At 36.6% G+C, this 24,076-nt stretch overlaps 1 pseudogene; it reads right to left on the reverse strand.

Annotated features, from left to right (window-relative positions):
- The window catches only part of LOC114213004 (protein numb homolog pseudogene), a 148,920-nt pseudogene extending 125,022 nt beyond the window's left edge, over nt 1–23,898 (reverse strand).
- Between the last annotated feature and the right edge of the window lie 178 nt (nt 23,899–24,076).

Below are 24,076 nucleotides of genomic sequence, written 5' to 3' on the forward strand. Positions count from 1 at the left end.
CTGGAAGTCCTGCTTTAAACCAGAGGTAAGTTCCTTTCTTCCCACTCCCCTTCCTCCCCATCTTGTGGCTGGGTTCCACCCTCCGCATCAGAACTCACAGATACCTCTACTCACCAGGATTGAGCCCAAGTTTTTTATGCTTGCAAAGGACATTTGGTTTAATAAGATACTTAAATTCACTGTGACTTGAAACTTCTCTTTGTTAAAAGTTATCCTTTACTTACACCTTTAATACTAACTCCTTATCGCTTCTCCTTCCACCGCCTCTGCTTGAAACTAGGGCCCTATCTATGGCAAAGTAATTGTAGGAACAGAATGGAGCACTGAAACATCACCGGGCTATCCTTCCCGGCAGCCTCTCTGTCTAGATAATTGCAGTAGAGCTTGCTGAATGATATAGATAAAATTGTATATAAGACCCCATTGCAACAATAGTGCTTTAGATGCTTGTCAAACCTGGGCATGTTCTTCTTATTTCTTTTTTCTGACTTTATATACATTTTCGTAATTTGAATGGAAATTTGTTTAGGGATGCTTACAATTCCTGAATGTCAGTAATTTCCTTATTTGTGGACATGATGTACAATTAAAAATGCTATTGCTTTTTTTCTTTACCTCCAAAATAAATCTCTGTCTTAAGTTATCTATTTTAATTTTTTTTTTTTTGAAAAGTGAGAACATGCTATTTTCAGTCACAGGGAGAGATGCAAAAGTCTATGCTAGTGAATATTCTAGTTCAAGACTTGCCTTCAATTTTTGAAGGTTTTCTTCATTGTCAAGGTAGTTATTCTTGTTTTGAGCCCCTAAAGCTATTTTCACATCATTCTTTAATGGCACTTTTACTATTTTATTATAATTTTTTACTCTTCTGGATATAGGGCTTTAAGGCAGAGGTCATGGTACCATCCTTGTCCTAGGGTGTAGCACACTATCAGATAGAGCTAATGCAGCAAACAAAAGGTTGTAACTTATTTATCTTCACATCCACGAAGGCATGCACAGAGCTCCTGACCTTTGGTGGTCTTTAAGAATTGTGAATGGAATTGATGAATCAAAAGCTTTTTTTTTTTTTAAGATTTTATTTATTTATTTGAGAGAGAGAGAATGAGAGACAGAGAGCATGAGAGGGAGGAGGGTCAGAGGGAGAAGCCGACTCCCCGCCGAGCAGGGAGCCCAACGCGGGACTCGATCCCGGGACTCCAGGATCATGACCCGAGCCGAAGGCAGTTGCTTAACCAACTGAGCCACCCAGGCGCCCCGCAAAAGCTTTTAAATAAGAGTTTTTTTTGGGGGGCTTCGGTAATAATGAATGCCATGAAACTGCACTAACAATCACTGCCATCTTTTTAGCCATAGGCTACGTACTTTACATACAATCCGACTTTAATCCAAACCTCATCCTAACACTATTCCTCAGGTATGATGGGGCCTTTTTTTATAGTTGAAAACTAAGGCTTGGGAGAGTTAAGTAAATTCCCTAAGTCATCAACTGTCAGAAAGAATAGGCCTTGGGGCGCCTGGGGGGCTCAGTCGTTAAGCGTCTGCCTTCGGCTCAGGTCCTGATCTCAGGGTCCTGGGATCGAGCCCTGCATCGGGCTCCCTGCTCAGTGGGAAGCTTACTTCTCCCTCTCCCACTCCTCCTGCTTGTGTTCCCTCTCTTGCTGTGTCTCTCTCTGTCAAATAAATAAATAAAATCTTAAAAAAAAAAAAAAAGAAAAGAAAGAATAGGCCTTCATCCCAGCACTGCATGAACTCAAAGCTCATATTCTTTTTTTTTTTTTTAAAGATTTATGTATTTTAGAAAGAGAGAAAGAGAGAGAGTGAGCATATGCACATGTGAGTGGGGGAGGGACAGAGAGAGTATCTTCAAGTAGACTCCCCGCTGAGTGCGGAGTGGCTCCAACTCTGTCTCTTGACCCTGAGATCTTAACCTGAGCTCATGCCAAGAGTTGGTTGCTTAACCAACTGAGCCACCCAGGCACCCCTCAAAGCTCACATTCTTAATTCAAGGGTAACATTGAATACATTGCTTCTCAATATATTTTATGAATGAAAAATGCCAATTTAAGTTTTAAATTAGTAGCCTAATATATTGATCTAGTATGGGTATTTAAATGACAGCTCTAACTCAGGAGTGCTCTTCCTTGGCACAGAGATCCACTTTTCTAAATCTCTGTTCTCCTTTCCCCATCACTATCTTCTTAATCTAGGTTTAAGTAGATATGGTCTATTTTTTTTTTTTTACCAAAGTTCTGGCAAGGCTGTGTAGTATCTATTCAAGAGTCTATAATTTCCTGAGTATTATACTTTATGTTTTCATAGATAGGGAAAACAATGCTTGTTTCTAAATATTCAAATGGTCCGCCATACAGATGATCATAGTTTACCATTTTTTCTATTCAATCCATTATTGGGATATTTAGATAATTTTCAGTGTTATAAATCAATGTTGAAAATAACATCCTTACATATATTTTTTGCATCTATTTTCTTAGAAGTGGAATTACTTAGAGAATACAAACTCTTGTTAACAGTTCTCTATAGATATTTTGAAGTTGCTTTCAAGAAAGAGTATACCTATTACATATTTACATTCACATTAGCATTTGGTAAAGGCATGGGTTTTACTGTACTGGTTCTTCTTTTTCTACTACTACTACTTTTACTATTTTATGAGGTTTGCTACTTTGATAGGCAACAGGTGACATTTAGGTTACTTTATTCCTATAAAAACAGAGCAAAATTATTCATATGTTTAATGCCATATATATATTTTTTCTTTTAAGCTCTCATTTCATGTCTTTGTCGCATTTTCCATAGGAGCTTTAATGTCTTTTATATTGATCTGTAAGACTTCTTTATATTTTAAAATGCTATTCCTGGGGCACCTGGGTGGTTCAGTTGGTTAAGTGACTGCCTTTGGCTCAGGTCAAGATCTCAAGGTCCTGGGATCCAGCCCTGGGACGGCTTCCTGCTCAGCGGGGAATCTGCTTCTCTCTCTCTCCCTCTGCTTCTCTTCCCTGCTCGTGCTCTCTCTCTCTCTCAAATAAATAAGTAAAATCTTTAAAAAAATAAAATAAAATGTTATTCCTAGGGCCCCTGGGTGGCTCAGTCTGTTGAGTGGCCGACTCTTGGTTTTGGCTCAGGTCCTGATCTCAGGGTTGTGGGATCCAGCTGGGATCTGCTTGTCTCTCTCCCTCCTCCCTGCCCCTCTCTCTCACTCTCTCTCTAAAATAATATTTAAAAAATGCTATTTCTTTATTGTATCTGGTATATTCTTCTGGTTCTTTTCCTCAAGTCTCCAGGTGATTACAGTGTGAGCCATTTCCATTATCTGGAATTCATCTTCCCTCCAGTTTTCCTCTTTTCCTATACCTTAGATTTTGCTTCTATTAATTTTGTTTCTTGCCTTCCCCTAGTCTATAACCTCAGCATATTTATTTCTGTTTATAGCATAGATAGGAATAGGACATATTTTCATCACTTTTAAGCAAACATGACATCAATTTTTTGTTCATAACATTTCACACAAGACAATGCTTTAATTCAAATTATACTTCTTGTGGATTGATGTTATTTCAGTGATTGGACAGAAAAGGAACTCATATTTACTTTCTACTGTAACACCAAAAGTTATGCTCTGTTTAACATTATTTTATTTAGATTTCACAAAAATAAAATGAATTAGACATTACTATTGCCTTTTTTTTCTGATGTAAACACTGAGGCTCAGACTGTTAAATAACTTCCCAAGAGTCATATACTTTACAGAGGACCACAGGACTCTCAAGGAAGGTATCAGTTATCTTCATTATATTGCCTCTTTGCACTATAAATGAACAAAATGGCAAGTTTCTAATTAATTTTGTAGAAGCAAATTGTTCAAAGTATATTTAAATTGCTTCAGAAATACATTTTTTCTTTTTTTGAGCATTTTTAAAGTACATTTTTTTCATAGAATGATGTTAAAACAAATATTTTATAGATTAAGTTACCCAAGAAATTTAAAATATTTCAACTTCAGGTGTTTGCTATATTCAGAAATATTAAGATTAATTTACTTGGCAATACTCTGAATTCCACTTTCCCCAACTGAGTGGCTGTAATCTCCTTGTCTAAATCAGTGAGCTCTCCCTCTGCCCCATGACTGAATAGGAAGCTCTGTCATAACAGTGGTTCAAATGTAAGGAAGCCAAGTATATCTTTGGGGGAGGATTAAATTCAAATTCTATCTCCCAATATAATACAAAATAGTTTTAAAGTCTGGGAAAATGCTTAATGGAATATGTCAGATGCTCTTTGAGTTATATTTAATTTTTACTTAATTAGATGGCCTGAAGTCTACATTCCCCAGTAAATGGGAAGATGTTTCCTTGGGCTTTTCTCAACAACGTTTATTCTCTGGATTCACTAAGAGTGAAGCCTACAAGGATTTAATTTTTCTCCAACTCTGAACCCATCCCATGGAAAGGGCACTGAAAATAATCTATGGTATTTCTTAAACTCATTAGAGTCTTTTGAAACTGTTTTCAACCACTTTGAGGCAGAGAACAGTTGTACAAACTTGAAGAACATTGCTCTATCAATAAAAATATATCATGATAATCCTATTTAGGAATAACCTCTTTACTAAAATCTGATGCAGAATCCCTAAGGATAAAATAGAATTTCAGGTAAGATAAGATTAGTTTTAGTTAATTTATTTGGAGTTTTAATAGCTCTTAGTCTTAGGCACACAGATACACAAACATTTTCTAATTTTCTATAAGGAAGCTTGTTTAGCTGTTTTTTTCTACTGTTTTTGAAGGTTGCTGTGTTTCCCTAGAAAACTAATAAAAAGAAACTAATGGGATCCTGGTTTTAGAAATACATTTGATTTTTATTGGGTTATTCTGTAACATAAGTTTGTTTATTCCATATGTTTTAATACTTATTCTCTCCTTTAATACTGAAATACAATGTTATATGAAAATATTTAAGTGGTTCACAGTATTTCTCTTTTCTCCTTAATACATACAAATGATGCCATATCTTAGCATCCATGTAAATGATGGTTATAACTTATAAAATGTTTTACAATTAAAGTCTCTCCAAGAACAAAATAAAACACCCCATTAGATTTTATGCAAACATAAAGTGAAGCTAATAAAAGTCACAGATTGGATCTGGATAAATGCCCATAAAACCATGGCAGTTAATTATGGTTCAAATGCTTGTGTTGCTGATGGCAAATTTACCTCATTCTAATCTTAACTTCTTTTCTTAACCAACACATGCCTGTGATATGTCAGGAACATTTTGACCCTCCGCATAATTAAGACCTAGGAGACTTTAAAGCTTTGGGTTATATCTGAAAAGGTATATCAAATTGCTCACCTGGGCAGTTTCCTGCATCCGTTTTTATTCCCAAAGTCTATTTCCCACATAGCAGATAGAATGAACTTTGCAAGTATAAATCAGACCAAAGCCCCTCCCTCCTCAAAATTCTTCCAAGAGGTTGCAGTTAGAATATAATGACAATTTTTTGCCCTGGCCTATTGAGCCACAGATGATTCAGTTCCTTCCCATATCCCAACCTTCTTTTCCAGCCACTCCTTCTGATTCACTCTTCTTCAGACACACTGACGTTCTGGCTCTTCTGCCAAACAGATCAAACTTCAGTCCATTCCTGGCCCTTTATGCTTGCTGATGGACCTGCTTTTGGGTTTACAGATAGCTCACTCCTTTTGTTCATTTGAGTTTCTGCTCCAGTATTACATACTTCAGGATGTTTTTCCTGACAACTCTACTGAAAACAGCCCTTGATTCTCCATCATAACTTTCTCCTTCCCCTGATTTATTCTTCTTCCTAGCATTAGTTACTGCCAGAAGCTATATGATTATTTATTTGTTGCTTGCTTATTGTTAGCTTCTCTCCCTAGAATGTAAGCACCTTGAGGCAGGATCTTGGTAACCACTGTGTGTCCAGAGCCTAGAACAATGTATGGCATAGAGTGGATACTCAGAAGGTATCTGGTGAATCGATGAATCATTCAATTTGAAATAAAATGAGCAATGTTTCACTCTCCTGAGCCCTAATTAGGTATTCTGAACCCAATTTCTTATGACTTCTTTAAAATGCTCTCTCTCCCAAATTATACCTTCTATGTGCTCTTTTTCAATCTCTACCTTGTTATGATAAACTTCTTTTTCATTATCAGCTTCAATTATAATCCTATCTCCAGAACTTACTTTTTAAATGATATATTTCTAAAACTATTGTTTTCTCAACTTTAAAGTAGGGATAGTATCAATAATTAGCTCAGGGCTATTGTGAAAATTTATTGTGTATATTTCTTTGTTCTTACTATACTCAACTGCTCAACAGCATTTGTTATACTACATTCTTCTTGAAATACTTTCTTCCCTTAACTTTGACTATAAACTACTCTCCTGATTTTCTTTCCATTTATTCATCCCCTGCCCCTCTATTTTTGTCCAAATTCTAATGTTAGTATGTCCCAAAGCTAACTTGGGCTCTCTTTTGTTTTATTCTCTCTTTTCCTTCCCCTCCTGATCTCTCCATTCTTTTCCTTTCACTCCCCTTTCTCTTCTCTCTAATATGTCACTCATTGGTAATTTAAACCATTTTCATTCTTTAAATAACTTCTATTTCCCAATATGCTCCAAATGTTTATTTCCTTTTTTCACTTCAGATTAATAAATCCAACTGCTGACTTGATATATATACTTAGATGTATATATCACTTTACTTGTTCAAAATTAGATGTGTATCTTCCTTTATTTGCTCAAAACAGTTTTGATTCTCCCCCTCCCCTACCCGATTTTCCCTTTGTTCTCTATTAGTAAATGACACCATTATACTTTCAGTTGCTTCAATCAAAAATCTAGGTTTTACTCTTGATATCCATCTGCTTTTCATTACGCACACCCAATTGACAAGCAAGATTTGCATATCTCGAAATTTTATTTTCAATCATCCATCCCCTTTTCTTCATCTCTTGCCATACATACCACTGGAGAGAGAGTCTTCAAACCAGTCCCTCTATGTCCATTATCGAACCAACTTCCAAATCTATTTTCCATGTGCAACCAGAGCTTAAACGTTTAATCACGTTACTCTCTTGCTTAAAAACATTTCAGTAGTTTCCCATTATAAGTTCAATAATACCAACTTTCTTACCATGGCCTACCAGACCCTCCACAGCCTGGCCTTCCCTAATCCATGTCTTACCCATTTCCTCCTGGCTCATCATGCTCTAGTCTCTTTCATCTCCTTTCTTCTCTCAGACAAACCAGAATATTACTTTTCTTTCAGACTAGTTTTACTTGCTCTTCCATTTGCCTGAGACCTTACTTTTTCCAGCCCTTCATATGGCTGGGGCCTATTCATCCTCATTTTAGCCTAAATTTCATCTTCTCAAAAGGTCTTTTAACCTACCCTGCACCTGCTATGTCCAAATTCTTATATCTCCCAACTTATTTCCTTTGTTACAATTGCACAGTCTGAATTTTGCTTATTTATTACTGGTTACCTTGTTCATTGTCCATATCCTCTAGAATCCTCACATCCATGGGGATAGAAAACATGTCTGTTTTGTTCACTGCTGTGTCCCTGATGCTTAGAACATTGCCTAGATCATTCATTCAACTAATGAGTGAATGAAATCAGATAACGTATATGATGTACTTGGTATTGTGTTGGCAAATGGAAAGTGCTCAATAAATGTTAACTTTTGTTACTGAAAATATTGTTCCTTTTTTACCCTATGACTTCAGTATTGTAACCTAGGGGATGGGTAGTGTGTGTGGGGAGGAGAGAGAGAGAGAGAGAATAAGAAAGAGAGGAGATATGATTGCTTCCACTTACTGCTTAAAACAGTCAATTCAATTTCCTTCTTTCTTTGAAATAAGCCTAAGAGAGAGATGATTTTAGCAGCTATTTTAGGAGGAGCGGAACTACCTGGCCATGTCATAGTCTTCAGTTGTGGTAAATGTAGGTTGAGGGACAAGTATTTATGCATTAATTCACACATTTGTTCAGTTTGCTGAGTACCTATTATGGGTCTCATGTCTACTTTGGCTCTTTGAAAAGTAAAAATGACTCAATTCATCCAACTCTCCAAGGTCATGTTAGAGTGACTTAATAAATCACAAACTTCAGAACACTAGATGAATAATGCACACAATATGCGTACAATAATACAGACAATAAATGCAGGGAGGGAAAATTTGTTTCCCAGGAATAACATCTGGCATAAACCTTGAAGAATAGATATAAGGGAAAGGTTCCTGTGATGACCCTTTCAGATAACTCAGGGGATGTTTTAGGGAAACTTCTCCCACAGTGTGTTCTTTTTTCCTGTATTCTCCTTTTTGGGGTGATCATAGAACCTATCATCCAAGTGAGGAATCACATATCTACTCCTAGACAATGGCCAGACTGGGTTGACTCAATGTCCATTTAGTAATTACCCTTCTTTCTAGTTCTGTTATTACTGCCTTTTTTCTGGCACTCGCTCCTCCAGTCCACCCTCCACTTTACTGTCACAGTAATATTTATAAAATAGAGTCTTGATACGTCACTGTACTACTTAAAACTCTTCAGCAACCATTGATTTCCTCTGTGTGTGTGTGTGTGTGTGTGTGTGTGTATGATTTAGTTTGATATCAGTTTGTGTTTGTGTGACACTACTTCCTGTGATAGTAGGTCTTTTTATGCTGTCTTTCTCATCACTCTCTTCCTGTGGCATCTTTGTTTTTCATGCTCGCATTTTTAGTGCCTACCACAGTCCATGGTGCACATCAGGTCTCCTGAGAGAAACCTTTGCCTTCCATTCTGACGAGTACTGCTCTCTATCCTAAACTTTCTCACACATTATGCTGTTTTGTGATCTTTATATGTCCTAGCATCTTGGGAGCTATTTCTTATTAATGTTTAATTAAATAAGCTGGACTGGTGAGGTGCAATTATGAAATAGTATTCATTTCCTCCCTCTCAAATCCTGAAACACTGTTGGCTCTTCCTGCTTCATCTCAGGGAGATTCCTCACACAAATCTCATGGCTTTCCCCATCTCAGGCATTACAATAGTCTCATTTTTAGTCGTCAAAAATCCCAGTGAAGGGTGCCTGTGTGGCTCAGTCGTTAAGCATCTGCCTTCGGCTCAGGTCATGATCCCGGGGTCCTGGGATCGAGCCCCGCATCAGGCTCCCTGTTCAGCGGGAAACCTGCTTCTCCCTCTCCCACTCCCCCTGCTTGTGTTCCCTCTCTCGCTGTGTCTCCCTTTGTCAAATAAATAAATAAATAAAATCTTTAAAAAAGGAATCCCAGTGAAATCTTAATTTAGATTTCAATTGTTCATCCAGTTCAAAAATTCTCCCCATTTCCTCAGTTCAGATCTGAACTTCGCTCAGAAATGTGCACTTGAAAGAGGTAGGATGAGGGCCCGCTCTCTTGCCATCTCTCCTTACTTTGCTCTTACACTTTCTTTCCCTTCCCACTGCACTGCTTTGGCTCTGTTAGGACTACAGTTGGGACTATTGTCATTCTCTCTTCTACACTGCTTCCCAGAGTTACTCCATAGAACTAAGCATCAGTTACGCATAGTTGTGGCTGGCTGGCCCATACTTTCGTGACTGCCTTCTTTTCCCTGTCATCTTTCCTCACCTTTCTACCAGTGTTCTCTGCACATTGACAATAAGCTTCTTCCTCAAATATTTGTCTCAGGATCTTCCTCTAGGGCAAAAGCTGATTCACCTTTTCTGTAAAAGGCTAAATAGTAAATATTTCAGGCTTTGTGGATCATGTCATCTCTTTATCAATCACTCAACTCTGCCACTGGAAGCCCAAGAGCAGCCATAGATAATATGTGAAAAGTGAATGTTCCTGTGACAAAAATTGTCAGAGAAGTGATAAAATTGCTTATTATGATGGTGAATTTGTCCTTTTCTTTCTGTAAGTCTATCAAATTTTGCTGTATATATGCTATTTTATTGGGCTAGTTGAAGTTTAGAACTGTAATAGCTTCTTGTTGAACTGAACCTCTTATCATAATGTAGTGTTCCTATCTATTTCTAATGATGTTTTCTGTCTTAAAATCTGGATTAGCTAGTAAAGAGTGACCCCAGCTTTATTGTGCCCACTATTGGCCTTACATAGAAAAGATAATTTCCTGTCCTTTTACATTCAGCTCTTCTATATCCTTATGTAGTATGCATGCATTTTGGACTAAATGTTTGTGTTGCCCCAAATTCATATGTTGAAACTCTAAACCTCAATGTGATGGTATTTGGAGATGAGACTTTGGGAGTAATTAGTTTAAATGAGGTCACAAGGATGAGGCCTCTATGAATGGCATTAACGTCTTTAAAAGAGGAAGAGAGACTAGAGTTCTGTCTGTCTCTCTCTTTCTCTGCCATATGAGGATACAGCAAGAAAGCAGCTATCTGCAAGCCTAGAAGGCAGACTTCACCAGGAACCAAATCTGACAGCATCTTGATCTTAGACTTAGCCTCTACAACTGTGAGATATAAATGTCTACTGTATATACCACCCAGCCTTGTTATTCTGTTATAGCATCCTTAGCTAAGACAGTGTGCTTCTCATACAGTGCATGTAACTGAGTGAAAAAATGTTTGACATTCTCTGTGGTTTACATGGCAAGATTTTTTAAAATTTATTTTGATTACTGGAGTATTTGTACATGTTTCTATCATCTTATTTTGTGATTTTCATTTTATTCCACTTTTTAAAAAAAGATTTTATTTAGTTATTTGACAGAGTGAGAGAGAGAGAGAGAGAGAGAGAGCGAGGGAGCACAAGCAGGGGAGATGCAGAGGGAGAGGGAGAAGCAGCCTCCCCACTCAGCAGGGAGCCCAACGTGGGGCTCACTCCCAGGACCCTGGGATCATGACCTGAGCCGAAGGCAGACACTTAACTGACTGAGCCACCCAGGGACCCCTTATTCCACTTTTTTACATTTCTCCTTTTTCTTGCCTCTTTAATCTTTTGATAGGCTACCTTTGTTTTCTTATTCATTTTTCCCATTCTGTTTCATAATTATACATATTTTTCTTTCTAAATAGTTATTTTTGAAATATTATCATACCTATCTGAGTCTAAATATTATATCAAAATCCCTCTCCCGAAGACATATACACCATGGAATATATAGACTCCAATCTATCCTGACTTATGTGGTATTACTATCCATTATTTGTTCTGTTTTTTTATCCACAAATTAGATATTATTTTCCTTTTATTTCTTAATTCAGACAGTGTTTATTGAAAATTATCTACATGTTTGCCAATCATTTTGTTCATCCTTTTCTCTTGCATCTCCTATTTCTTTTTGCTTTCATTTCTTTCTACCTAGAGTACATCTTGGTAGGTTGTTATTGTAGACTGTTGATAGTAAACAGTCTGTTTTTGACTATATCATTCCAAAAAATAGTTTCACAGGTTCACCATTCTAGGTCAGTTGCTCCTTTTGACGTTCCAATGATATCATTCAACTGTCCTGGATAAGTAATTTAATCTCCCTAAAACTTAATTTTTGTGATTCAGTTAAAAAATAATCCAAATGTATGTGGTATGGTAAGCGCTGTGAATTATGTAAGACTGATGAATCACAGACCTGTACCCCTGAAACAAGTAATACATTATATGTTAATAAAATAAAATAAAATAAAATAAAATAAAATATCACTTGTAATACCAAAAAAAAAAAAAATCCAAACATAACCAGGGGTCTCCTGGACAAATTGGGTCCCCTGGACAAATTGATTGCTGAGACCCAGGTCTTCCTTTCTGTCAGTGGGAGGAGCTACTCTGGGGACTTTCTATTTCAGGCCTCAAGATTTCTAGGGCCTGGGAGCTAACTTCCAGACAACTGCTACAAACTGCTGGTACCCCAAACTGCACCTAAAACACAATCTGATTATTTACCCCCTACCCAACTGCTGTATCATACATACCCTGTTAAAGGTAAAGAATATGGAATCACACCAAGAGTTCAGCAGAGTATCCTGCTTGACAAGCCTTACTATAAGACAATGAGCATACAGGAACCCATGCTTTCTTTGTGCTGACTCTGGTCTTTTACATTTCTCCCTTTCCCCAGTAAAGCTTACTGCTTAGTGAAGCTGTGTGATTTTGCACAACTCATTTGAAGTCCTAGTACATGATAAGTGGTCTAATGGCACAACAGATTCCTAGTGTACACCATGATAGTACCAATGCCGTTTAGTTGGTGTTAAAGTTAAGTGGCATGATACATGTTAAGTACTTGGTACATAGAAAGAGCTCAGTAGTTGTTGGGTGGTATGTTTTTGTTATCAAAAACATGAAGGACCCCTTTATTGACTCTTGTTTAAAATGTTTCTCCTTTAATCATATATGGGAGTTCTATCTAAGGTGAATTTTTTTCTCCCCATATATTCATATGTTGCCTAGTAACGATCACTGGCTTCTTAGAATAAAAAATAAAATCAACCATAGTTTCTACACAACAGAGTCTGCTAACACTTGGATGAAAACACTTGCTTAAGAATTAATCTCTACTATTAATTATGAAATGCTTTAACAAACACAAAATGTGTAATAATTGTGTATTGTTTTTCATTTGAGAGAGTGCACCCACATCATAGGAGCAGAAAGACTCTGAAATTAATTAGCAATTGATCATGACAGCATGTCATCCTATACAATTTATACAACACCTGCCCTGATTATTTTTGAATCCATGAAGGAGAACAAGCATAGCAAACTGGCATTTGACAAACAAGCAACTTAATTAAAAAGCTATCAGGGACAGCAAATGGAACAAAAACTAATCAGAAAAATACTGTTTCCTAAAAGTTGACAGATTATTACTACAAAGCAAAAATACTCGTGCATAAAATAACTTTTATCTTTCAAACATTTATTGTAGGTATAGCTTTTGGTGGAGGGCTCAGTAGAGCAAATTTAACTATTCTTCTTAGTTGCTTGTGGGTATATATGGAAGTCCAGATGTCATTGCTGTCTCTAATAATTTTACAGCGTACCGGGGAGGCATGACAGAATATTAAGGAATTAACTTAAAGATACTAAAGGAATGACAGGGTTGTTCAAGAAAACTTTTATAGCATCGATGGTCCTTAAGTTGCTTTGTAAAAAAAAAAGTATAGGAAAGATAAACAGACATAGATGGCGACTGTATATTGGAGTCATTGTGCATTTTTGTGATAGATGTTGTCTGATATTTGTGTGGGGATGGGGGTGGCTTTCTCTGCCCCACCATCATCCCCACAAAAAATATCAAACAATATCTATCAGGCATTTCAAAGCTTCCAGGATGTATTTTTTTAAATTTTAATTCCAGTATAGTTAACATCATAGTGTTATACTAGTTTCAGGTGTACAATATAGTATTCAACAATTCTATATATTACTCAGTGCTCATCAAGATAAATGTACTCTTAATCCCCATCACCTATTTCACCCATCCTCCCCACCTCCCCTCTGGTAACCACCTGTTTGTTCTCTATAGTTGAGTCTATTTCTTGGTTTGTGTCTCTCCCCTCCCCTTTTTTTCGTTTGTTTTGTTTCTTAAATTCCACATATGAGTGAAATCATATGATATGTCTTTCTCTGACTTATTTCATTTAGCATAATACTCCCTAGTCCCATCCATGTCATTGCAAATGTCAAGATTTCATTCTCTTTTGTGGCTGAAAAAACATTCCATTGTATATATACACCACGTCTTCCTTATTCATTCATCAGTTAATGGACAAATTTACAATTTGACCATTGTAAATAATGCTGCAGTAAACATAAGGGTGCATATATCATTTCAAGTGTTTTCATATTCTTTGGGTAAATACCCAGTAGTGCAATTACTGGATCATAGGATAGTTCTATTTTTTTGAGGAACCTCTATACTGTCTTCCACAGTGACTGCACCAGTTTGTATTCCCACCAATAGTGCTCAAGAGTTCTTATTTCTCCACAGCCTCACTGATACTTGTTCTTGAGTTTTTAATTTTAACTCCATTCTGAAAGGTGTGAGGTAATATCTCATTGTGGTGTTGACTTGCATTTTCCTGATGATGAGTGATGTTGATCATCTTTTCATGTGTCTGTTGGCCAATTCTATATCTTCTTTGGAGTAATGTCTATTCATGCCTTGTGCCCATTTTTAATTGGATTATTTGGTTTTGTTTGTGCTGAGTTGTATAAATTCTTTATATATTTTGAATAATAACCCTTTATTGGATATGTCATTTGCATATATCTTCTCTCATTCAGTAGTTGTCTTCTCATTTTGTTGATAGTTTCCTTTGCTGTGCAGAAGCTTTTTATTTTGGTGTAGTACTAATAGTTCATTTTTGCTTTTATCTCTCTTGCCTCAGGAGACATATCTAGAAAAAAATGTTGCTGTGGTCATTGTCAGACATTACTGCCTGTGCTCTCTTCTAGGATGTTTTTGGTTTCAGGTCTCACATTTAAGTCCTTAATCCATTTTGAATTTCCTTTTGTTTATGGTGTAGGAAAGTGGTCCAGTTTCATTGTTTTACAGGTAGCTAGCTGTCCAGTTTTCATATTACAACAGCATTTGTTGAAGATACTGTCAATTTCCCATTGTATATTCTTGCCTCTTTTGTTGAAGATTAATTAATCATGCTATCAAGGGTTTGTTTCTGGGCTTTCTATCCTGTTTCACTGATTTATGTGTCTGTTTTGTGCCAGTACCATGCTGTTCTAATTACTACAACTTGGTAGTATAAATTGAAATCTGGATTGTGATACCTCCAACTTTGCTTTCCTTTTCAAGATGACTTGGCTATTTGGGATCTTTTGTGGTTCCATACAAATTTTAGGATTGTTCTAGCTCTGTGAAAAATGCTCTTGGTATTTTGACAGGAACTGCATTAAATTGTAGATTGTTTTCAGTAGTATGAACATTTTAACAATATTTTTCCTCCAATCCATGAGCATGGAATACCTTTCCATTTGTTTGTGTCATCTTCAATTTCTTTCATCAACACTTTAGGTTTATTTATTTATTTATTTATTTATTTATTTATTTATTTATTTATTTATTTATCAGAGAGAGCACAAGCAAGGGGAGTGGCAGGCAGAGGGAGAAGCAGGCTCCCCACTGAGCAAGGAGCCTGATGTGGGACTCAATCCCAGGACCCTGGGATCATGACCTGAGCTAAAGGCAGACACTTAACCAACTGAGCTACCCAGGCATTCCCTTTCATCAACATTTTGTAGTTCTCAGAGTATGGGCTTTTCACCTTCTTGGTTAAGTTTCTTCCTAGGTATTGTGTTATTTTTGGTGCAATTGTAAATGGGATTGTTTTTTTAATTTCACTTTCTACTGCTTCATTATTAGCATATAGAAATGTGACATTTTGATTATGTATTGCTTCCAGGTTATTTTAATTTTTCCTATTGATGAATCTCCTAATTCTAATTCTTTGCCCTAGGACTTCTAAAGAATTTTTGGTAAACTAGTGCGAAACTTTAAGTTTATATATTTTTAGTAGGTGAAGACAAAGCCAGTTATTCCATAATATTCAGTATATTTATGCAATCCTGGAAATTTATATACTGTTTAGTTTCTTGGACAACTTCTTTCTTGTTTTGAGCAGTATTCCAAGCTCTGTGTTAATTCTTATTTACATCTCCAAGAACATCTCGGGTCAAACATAACCTTGACTGGAGTTCAGAAATTGAGCCTCAGAAAAAATGAGAACATCAAAAGAGACCTTAATGTGTTATATTGGCAATAGAACAAACCAATAAATAGATGTGTTGCTTCTCATCAAAGGTATAATTTTGCTAATAATAAAGAAAATACATATTTGCCTTTGTCTTTTATATCAAAATGAATTATTTTCTGAAAGAGAGTTCTTAGTAACTGATATCTAGCCTATGTTTGAACAAGTCCATTGATGGCAAAATCACCCCCTCTTGAAGGGGTTCATTCATTTTTGTAGAAATAATATTGTAGAAGGTGGCTATGAAAGAGGGTAAGTATGTACATAAATGTAAACAGCAGTATGAGGTGATAGGAGAGAGGAACAGGCTAACTGTTACATTTTTCTAAAAACGTGAAAGTGCAGAGTTCATAACTATAGACTGGAGAGTTCAATGTTAATTTTAAATAAAAAATCTAGAAAATATTTTTACAGAGATTCACTGGTATGAAATTAAATATAAGATTCTAAACTTGGATCCAAATACTAACTTCACAAATAAAGATAGGAGCATTTGTTGAAGATACTGTCATTTTCCCATTGTATATTCTTACCTCTTTTGTTGAAGATTAATCGATCATGATATCAAGGGTTTGTTTCTGGGCTTTCTGTCCTGTTCCACTGACTTATGTGTCTGTTTTTGTGCCAGTACCATGCTGTTCTAATTACTACAACTTGGTAGGGGGATTTGGGATTTGGCAGCGTATATATGAAGGGGACATTTTCTAGTTGAAACAGAGAAGTTCAATATGAATTAACAGTATGGTTTGTCTGACAAAAGAGATAAAGCCATTCTTGCTTTTAAAATTTTCTTTCAAGAGGTAATTTTCCTTGTTAGAGAAGACAGAAACAAAACAGAATCTCTGTCTTCTTTATTATTCATCAAAATTATATCACTGACTTCAAGAAGTCCCTCTATCATTTTTTTCTGTTTGCTTTATTGCTAAACACAGCTATCTTAAGCTACATTAAAAGAAACATAGTATCTAGAAAGGGGACATGATGTTATCTGCTCTTATGGTATAATGTTCAGATCACACTTGGAGTATGGCATTCAATTTTGGAAACCAGATTATAAAAACTATATGAACAAACTGTAAATATTTCACAGAATGGTCAAGATGGAAGAACTTAAAATCCTGCTTTACAAAATATGGTGGAAAGAATTATAGGTATTTAATCCAAAAGTGGTAGATATTAGAGAAATATGTTATTGAATACAAATATGTTATATTCTGTCATGTGGGAATGTATTTTGATTTGTTTGAATGACTCACTGGATCATGGTTGAAACTAAAAGGAGATAGTTTTTCCTCAGTTTAAGGAAGAAAATTCTAAAATTCCAAATTGTCTAGAAAGCAATAACCTTTTTTATCAGTGGAGATGTTCAAGCACTGGGTGGACCATAACTCACCAGGGATATTGTGGAGAATATTAAAGCATATATATATATATTACTATGGCCTCAGTTACATATTATATATAAGACATATACATATTACATATTATATATACATATTATATATATTTACATATTATATGTAATATGTATTACATATTATAGGCAATTACATATTATATGTACTGTATATATTACTATATATATATAATATATATATATATTACTCAGCCATAAAAAATAATGCAATGTTGCCATTTGCAGTGACATGGATGGAGCTAGGGAGTATTATGCTAAGTGAAATAAATCAGAGAAAGACAAATACCATATGATTTCACTCCTATGTGGAATTTAAGAAACAAAACAAATGAGCAAAGGGGAAAAAAAAAAGAGAGAGGCAAACCAAGAAAGAGACTCTTAGGTATAGAGAGCAAACTGATGGTTACCAGAGGGGAGATGGGTGGGGGGATGGGTTAAATAGGTGAGGGGATTAAGGAGTGCACTTGTGATGAGCTCCAGGTGTTGTATGGAATCGCTATATTGTACACCTGAAACTAATACTACACTGTATGTTAACCAACTGGAAGTAAAAATTAAGTAAAAACTTAAAAAGGGATATAAGTATGGTCAGAAGTGATGAGTAGTTATGTCTCTTCCAACCTTGAAATTCTGTAAATTGCAAACAACTTTATATTTGGGTTGTTTTTTTTTTAATTGGATTACTACTGTCCGGCTAACTGGACTACTCTCTTTAATAAATCACATAATTTAGTCTAGGAGAGCTAACTTTCTAAATAGGATAATCCCCTGAAGTATTGCTTTGGGATATAGTAACCTTAGTTTAATGATCCAAACTAATACTGGGGTAATGTTTGCTAAAGCAAAAGGAGAACAGCAGTTGCGCTGTGGCCACTTAATAAGCCATGTTTGAAGACTATTATGAATTTGAGGCCATAGTTGGTGACATTTAATATGTCTATATCAGTGATTCTCAACCAGGGGTGATTTTGCATTTTAGGAGGCATTTGGCAATGTCTGGAGCTATCTTTGGTTGTCTCCACTGGAGGGGAGCTTTTGACATCTGATGGGGAGCTTTTGACATCTGGTGGATAGAGGCCAGGGGTGCCACGAAACATCATTACAATGCATAGGATGGTTTCCCACAACAGAGAATTAAGTGGTTCAAAAAGCCAAAATTGAGAAATTCTGGTCTATGTAAGAGGGTTCTTCCCTCTGCCCTCAATTTAGTGACATTTATTTATCCACAAATTCTCTGTTTATCTGTCATTTTTTAAATGTATTTATCTATCTATCTATCTATCTATCTATCTATCTATCTATCTATCTATCTATCTTGACAGGGAACCCAAGTTTTCTGGATCAGAAAATAGACAAATTGCTTCTTACAGAGCACCTTAGTGCCAGTTCTCCAGGCCCCACAAGTCTCCACACAGTGACGTAAGTAAGACCTGATGTCCTTGCCCAGGCACCACAGGAGAGGAATGCCAAAATTATGAATCTTATATCTTATGTAGAGTGGCTGGCACATCTGCTTGTCCTCCCCTCAGAAGATGTAGAGAGACTTTTGCTCTAGAATTTAAACAATTCCTCTCTGGAGAGAGGGTGGGAAGATCTTATTTCACACCCAAGTAAGCCATTTACCCCAAGTAAATGGCTTCAAGGAGAGTTGAGAGGTCTCTCCAGTCGTCTCTATTTTTAGGATTTCTATTTCAGTTACCCTCTAATGCGGTTTGCTAGGTATCTTTGCTCAAAAAGTTCTAATCATGGAGCAACATGAGAATATTCATAGAGCATTGAACCCTGACATCATCCAGGAACTTACTCCTTTTCTTGCCCTTTCTCATGTAATTCTCCCCCACCATGTCTCATTAGGGGGATAGCACTACCTTGACCTACTTTCTCATAAAATTTAGAGCATCTTGTGATGCTTAAATGAAGCTATGAACTCGTGAATTTCTTTAACAAAACCCCTCCGACCTAAGATTTAATAGAAATCTGTGAGGCTTATTTCATTTGATCTATCATGAAATGTGATTTTCATAGATTATGGTTTACTGCACTTTGGGCAATAGATACATTCGTGAAAATTCAATTTTGTAAATTGAATAATATAACTGCATGAAAGAAGCTCTATGTTTGATGGAAACCTATCATGAATCCTTTTACGAAGTGGTCTCCAATGTGAATAATAAGTCCTCATTGTTATCCTTTTATTTTTTGTGTAAGTTGGAATCAATTTTAAATGTAGAGTGTGCATATATCATAACAGTGGTGAGAGTAGAGTTTTTGTGGGAATATCATAGAATTTTTGAACCAACAGAAAAGAAATTACAACTTTAGAAAAGGAAAAGTATGAGAAAGAACATTATCTTTAACAAAGTTGGTTGAATTTTCTTTCAAGTTTCATTATTAATCTAAATATTGAAGTTCAGGTCCAAAATCAATGAGTGAAAACTATTTAGCCCAAATTGAAAGCTTAAAAAAATTTGTGAACATTTAAACTGAGTGATGTCTTGGGAATCACAAGGTACATAACAGAGAAGCAGGCATGCTGTTATGTATAGAAGGGACTAAATAAACATTAACTAAATTGAATTAAAAGGAAGTATTTAGACAATTATTCAGAGGTATTACTGGTATGTCCACTTATCTCTGTTTTTTGTCAATTCTCTAATTTCCATGTTGACCTACCTTCAACTTCTCTCACAAGAACACCTGGAAACAAATTCAAAGAGACTTGTTTCTGAATTAGTTTCCAGTCTGTCTCTTGGATGCTCTTAATTTTGTACACTGAAAATAATTATTACACTGTAATAATTTTAATTGATTTAGAACTGATAATATTTAAAATTAAAAGCTCTCTAACTATGGGCAGTGAGAATCTCATTGCCCGTACATGTCACTGTCCCATCTTGCCCTCTCTGCTACCCTATCTGTTTTGGAGCTTCTACCACTTAGCTACATTCTGCAGCGTGTTCTGAAGGGCCCACAGTGTGTGGAGATTTATTTAAGACAGTCTCTTTGCAAGTTGTTTGAATTGTTTTGGAAAAAAATCTAAAATATATACCTTTTAAAAATACAAATCTTATTCTGTTTTTTTCCTTATATTAGAGCAATAATTTATTGCTGTATAACAGGATTCCTCTCTTAGCTATAAGCAAATAGCTATAAGGTTAATTTTTTATTAAAGTACCTTAGGCAGGGAAAATTTGTGTCTACCAGAGAACAATTTGCCTTTTTGGAACTTTAAGGAGTTTCTGATATTTCTCTCTCTCTCTCTTTTTAAAGATTTTATTTATTTATTTATTTATTTATTTATTTATTTATTTATTATTTGAGAGAGAGAGAGAGAGAGCATGAGCTGGGGAAGAGGGAGAGGGAGAAGCAGACTACACACTGAGCAGGGAGCCCAACCCGACATGGGGCTCAATCCCAGGACCCTGAGATCATGACCCCAGCCTGAGGCAGACACTTGAGCCACCCAGGCGCCCCTATTTTTCTCTTTCTTGACATTGATCCATTTATCTCTTTCCAAACATGTATGTAGAATTAGGTACAATTTTTAGCGTTCCCAGGCACCTTGCATGCATTACCTCATTTAATTCCCATTACAACCCAGTAGAATAGATATTCTTTTTTTTAAAAAGATTTTATTTACTTATTTGACAGAGAGAGACAGCGAGAGAGGGAACAGAAGCCGGGGGAATGGGAAAGGGAGAAGCAGGCTTCCCGCAGAGCAGGGAGCCCGACACAGGGCTTGATCCCAGGACCCTGTGAGCCGAAGGCAGATGCTTAACGACTGAGCCATCCAGGCGTCCCAGTAGAATAGATATTCTTATCTCAGGAGGAAACATTACAGAGACATTACCAGCTGGTCACAGACATTGCTTACCCAGAACTGGGAAGTTTAGGAATGCCACAAAGAGCCTAGGGTGGTATCTTGGTCACTGTCAGTGCTGGGTGTCCTTCTGGTACAGACCTCAAAGGGGCAGAGTGGCACATGGAGGCAGCTGCAGTGGTAAGGTCCATAGTGGGTGGTGGGAATTAAAAAGTACTCTCTGCATTAAACCAAGACTGGAATAGATGTAACAGAAACCAATATACAATAAGTAACTTAGTCACAGTAGAGAAGAATGAGGTGGATATATGTATGTGAAGTAATCTTTTTAGTGTTTTGCATTCCAAAATCTAAGGGGTAAGTTAGTTACTATGTTTTAGCAAATAGAAGATGTTTGATACATGAGTTGCACTGTTTGTTCTCTGTGCCTAGTGAACTGGAGAAAGTGACTAAATTTGAGTTTTGAACACAAGGAAAGTCTTTCAACATCAAAGAGATTAAGGTGACTCGTTCATGTATTCTTTCAGTCAATCAACAATATTTATGCACACCAAACATGTGCCAGGAAGTGTCCTAAGAACTGGGGATGCAGAAGTGAATACAGCTATTAAGGTTCCTTGACAGCGTCCTGGGGCTGACATTCGAGAGTGTGTGTGTGTGTGTGGGGGGCGTGTAGCGGAGGGGGGCAGCAACAAACAAATGCATAGTTAAATAAGAACAATAATCAGAGAGTAAGAACTGCAGAAAATTAACATCGGGTAATGTCATAGAGAATAACCTTGTGGCTACTATCCATTGGCTGGTTGAGAAAGGCCTCTCTGGAAATGGAGTTTATTCTAAGATCTGAATAACAAGGAGATAGCCATGCAAAAATGGGGGTTGAAGTAGGGGGTGGGAGGCCCTTAGTTTAGGGACTCTACACAGAGAGAACAAGTTTGTTGAGTTTGGAAACCTAGGGTGAGGATGTGGTGGTAGGAGATGAGTCATGGAAGGAGGAAGGACCAGCCCTTACAGGGCTTGGTGAGCCACAGTAAGTGGTCAGGATTTTATTCCAATGGCAATGAGAAACCTCTGGAGGCTTGCAGGTATGTCACTGAAAAGTTGTGATTTTCCCAGTCTCCCTTATCTGTAAGATAAAGTAATAAAATAACCTATCTCAACATATATTCTATTTTTGTGAAAAATAATCTATCATATACTAAATGCTCAATAAATGTGTGTTTTTAATAATGGTAATGACTGTTTTTCTTAACAGTAACATACCATAGAAACTGTAGAGTTGTTATCTTTGAGATTTAGAGAATAGTAAAAATGCCAACTAATTTTTACTGAGTGTCTACTATATGTTTATATTATCCAATTTAATCTGCATTTCAACTTTTGGCAGAGGAAACTAACTTTTAAAGAAGTTAAGAAACTTGCTCAAGGTCACAGTTAGTAAGGATAGAGCAAGAATTTCAATTTCACTAATGGTCTTTCTGACTCTAAAGTGAATGCTCTTTCTTCTATGCCATGCTGCCACATGGATATTGTGTGCCCTGTATTCTCTTGATGGTCTGTGATTGTAGCAGATGATCCCTTATCGGAGGCCTTCTGGCTTTTATTGAGCCTCTATTTTATAGAGCAATTTGTCACATAAACCATAAATCACACAATAGTCTTCAGTAATTTGTTCTGGGCATTGCCATATTTGACTAAATTATCCTATAAAGTAATATTTATAATTCTGTCCTCCACATCTTTCCATTTTATATGTAAGCATTGAGAGGAAAGCTATCAAAGAAATAGCAACTGACAGATGAGAAAGTAGTGCTAAAGGCACTGCTTAAATTCAAGATGTTATTGTAATTGTTATTATTAAATGGATTACTGGGAGATGAATGCAGTAATAAAAAGAACATTTCTTCAGCTACCTAAACTTATACATTCTGCATGAAAGAGGACTTTCTTTTTTTTATAATTTTATTTTATTATGTTATGTTAGTCATCATACAGTACATCATTAGTTTTTGATGTAGTGTTCCATGATTCATTGTTTGTGCATAACACCCAGTGCTCCATGCAGTACGTGCCCTCTTTAATACCCATCACCAGGCTAACCCATCCCCCCACCACCCTCTCCTCTCGAACCCTCAGTTTGTTTCTCAGAGTCCATAGTCTCTCATGGTTTGTCTCCCCCTCCAATTTCCCCTCCTTCATTTTTCCCTTCCTACTATCTTTTTTTTTAAACATATAATGTATTATTTGTTTCAGAAGTACAGGTCTGTGATTCATCAGTCTTACACAGTTCACCGTACTCACCGTAGCACATACCCTCCCCAATGTCTATCACCCAGCCACCCCATCCCTCCCACCCCCCACCACTCCAGCCACCCTCAGTTTTTTTCCTGAGATAAAGAATTCCTTATATCAGTGAGATCATATGATAATGTCTTTCTCTGATTGACTTATTTTGCTTAGCCTAATACCCTCTAGTTCCATCCCCATCATTGCAAATGGCAAGATTTCGTGTGTTTTTTTTAATGGCTGCCTAGTATTCCATTGTATATATATACCACATCTTCTTTATCCATTCATCTGTCAATGGACATCTTGGCTCTTTCCATAGTTTGGTTATGTGGACATTGCTGCTATAAACATCGGGGTGCATGTACCCCTTCGGATGGCTACAAGGACTTTCATAAGGCACCGGTACACAGATGATTGAATGAAGGGCTTCATAGTGGGGAATTGAAACAAGTCTGGCACACGAAGTCTGTGTACTTAAGTTTCATGGATTGGAAAAGCCAACAGAGACAATGATGGTCGTGCTCACTTACTTGTGGTGCAGGTGACATGAGCTTCTTCCACTGCTTAGAGCCAATGTCCACTTTTTCCTCCACCATTGCCTCTTTGTGGATCTGTGAGAGCCCCTGATGATACTAGGCTTTGCTTTGTCAGTATTGGGAAGGCTATCAAAATTCTGTTGACTTCAGAGATGTAGAAACACTGACAAACAGAATAATGCAGATGTCTATAGTTAATATGGAAAAAATTAATGGTTTGCCCTCATCTGCTCCTGCT

This window comes from Eumetopias jubatus, unplaced genomic scaffold, assembly GCF_037043125.1.
Source record: "Eumetopias jubatus isolate StellerSeaLion01/CBP00866 unplaced genomic scaffold, mEumJub1_p1.0 scaffold_6, whole genome shotgun sequence".
Taxonomy (NCBI): Eukaryota; Metazoa; Chordata; class Mammalia; order Carnivora; family Otariidae; genus Eumetopias; species Eumetopias jubatus.